This window comes from Palaemon carinicauda, chromosome 13 (genome assembly GCF_036898095.1).
Source record: "Palaemon carinicauda isolate YSFRI2023 chromosome 13, ASM3689809v2, whole genome shotgun sequence".
NCBI lineage: Eukaryota > Metazoa > Arthropoda > Malacostraca > Decapoda > Palaemonidae > Palaemon > Palaemon carinicauda.
In genome coordinates this window covers 63,317,571-63,320,070 of record NC_090737.1, presented here as the reverse complement: position 1 = coordinate 63,320,070, position 2,500 = coordinate 63,317,571, and positions in this window count along the sequence as shown.

Sequence of the window (2,500 nt, the reverse complement as noted above, 5' to 3'; positions counted from 1 at the left end):
TGGAGTTACTGGTGCACCTTGCTCTGAAAAATTGCACCCAGCAACACCCTTGATGCCTGGCAGTTCGTGTGTTTAGTCCGGCCCAAAACATCTACCACCTATTGCTACACTGTCTGTTTGGTTAAATTCATAGTGTTAGGAATCAATGAAATCAAATGTTATACACCAATTAGTTGATATTTCAATTTCATGGTTTTAAGTCTTTTCATATTGTATAGTCGTAGAATATTCGTTTTAAATATTTACCAAAATATGCATTAACTTATGTAGTGTATTTACTTTTAGGTTCTTATGATAGAAATAGATTTTCTGAAAGCTTATCAATAAAATTGTATATCATAACTCTATTACTATTATTTGCATTGAAACTCCGCTTTCCATGGAATAAATCAATAGCCGATGTTATTACGCAAAGATATGGACGACCAGTGCTTTCTCTTTATTGATGTACAGAGCGCCAGTACTACAAACTTAATACATTTCCAAGCTATCCTAATTTTGTGAACTGTTGCCGCCTCCAGCACCGTGCTCCTAACTTTTTGCTTTTTAAGTTCTCTATTAGTAATCTTTAGTGTATTCGTAGGTATAGAAATTGTTAATTTTCTTTTTTTTTACTCTTAAACTATCATCAACATTTTTTGCAGTTCGAAAAACTTGACAAAATCATATCTACTTATATTCTTATGATGCCTTAAGTAAGAGAATCAGGTATTTTAAGCAATCACTGAGGTATTTGACTGGCTGGTCATATTATTCTTTTCTTTTGTGCCAACCGTGTGTCACACGATCGTACATAGTAACGACATTTCATTTTGTGTATGTATTATGTTTGTATCTTCGCTCTCCCCTCGCACTAACAAGGACCTGAAATAACATGTATGTTTTTCTCACCGTTAACTGTTAACCGGTGCGGTGTCGGTTGAACAGGAAATTTCCTGTTGCATTGAACCTGAAATAATGTCTGTTATCTCACCGTTAACAGTTAACGGTGAGAAAAACGGTGCACTTGGCTGTCCGTCACTTTGGCCATTTCTTGGAAGGTATGCCCTTCGTCATTCGCACAGACCACATGCCTCCGATGCACGCCTTCACTCGACAGTGTGATGCCTGGTCCACCCGTCAACACAGACATCTCTCTGCCGTGGCTGAATACATTTGCACCCTTCAATACATCCCTGGGAAAATTAATCCCGTTGCCGATACCCTGTCAAGAAACACGTTGGGTGCCATTCAACTAGGATTTGATTACAACACCTTGGCTGAAGCCGAAAGACAGGAACTAGAGTATCAAGCATGTAGGACATCCTCCACGTCCCTCCGTTGGGAAGACTTACCCCTCGAAGACTCAAACACCACCCTCCTCTGTGACGTCAGTACTGGTAGACCGCGACCTTGGATTCCTGCTCCCATGCGCCGGCAGGTGTTTGATTTCATTCATGGCCTTTCACATCCCTCGTGCCGTTCTACTGCTTAGCTGCTGAAGACGAAGTTCATTTGGCACGGTATTTCTAAGGATGCTAATGATTAGGTCTGAGCCTGTAATTCTTGCCAAATTTCCAAAGTACATCGACGCATGGATTCAGGAGTGGGCACCTTTCTTCAACCCCAGCGTCATTTCGCACACATTCATGTCAACGTTGTAGGCCCCCTACCCACATCACAAGGACATCGTTAACTGTTGACCATCATCGACCGCTCCACTCATTAGCCTGAAGTCCGCCTCATGTACATCTGCCTTACTCTCAAGATGGATTGCAAAATTTAGTATCCCTGAGCATATTACTTCTGATAGGGGTACCACTTTCACCTCTCAATTGTGGACATAATTAGCGAATCTCCTGGGCATCACCCTACATCAAACAACTGCCTACAACCCCACTTCCAATGGAATGGTTGAACGTTTTCATCGTACCCTCAAAGCAGCTTTGATGTCCCGCGGCGAGGATTCCAACTGGTTTAATCAGCTTCCCAGGGTCCTCTTGGGACTAAAGATCACTCCTAAAGATGCTCTCGACTTCTTGGCAGCTGAAATGCTGTATGGCGACCCGTTGGTCGTCCCTACCGAATTTCTTCCTTCAGCAACCTCCTCCGGCGATTTCCAGTGCATACGTGTCTTGGGAAAATTTACTCCATGCCGCCAGACTTACAAGCCCCCAGCGAAGCATCACATACCGACAGACTTGCACTCTGCAACGCACGTCTTCCTACGCAACGACACTAGCAAGCCACTGCTGACGCCCCCTTACATGTGCCCTTTCCGAAAGCATTCCTACTAGACATTCGTGGCAAAGAAGACTTGGTGTCCATTGATCGTCTAAAACCTGCTTATTTCCTGCCAGATGACCCGCCTACAGTTCACCTCTCTAGATCAGGGCGCCCTATTTAACATGAACAATATGTCATTTTTACGGGGGGAGCCATGCACCAACCGTGTGATACACGATCATACATAGTAACGACATTTCATTTTGTGTATATATTATGCTTGTATCTTCGCTCT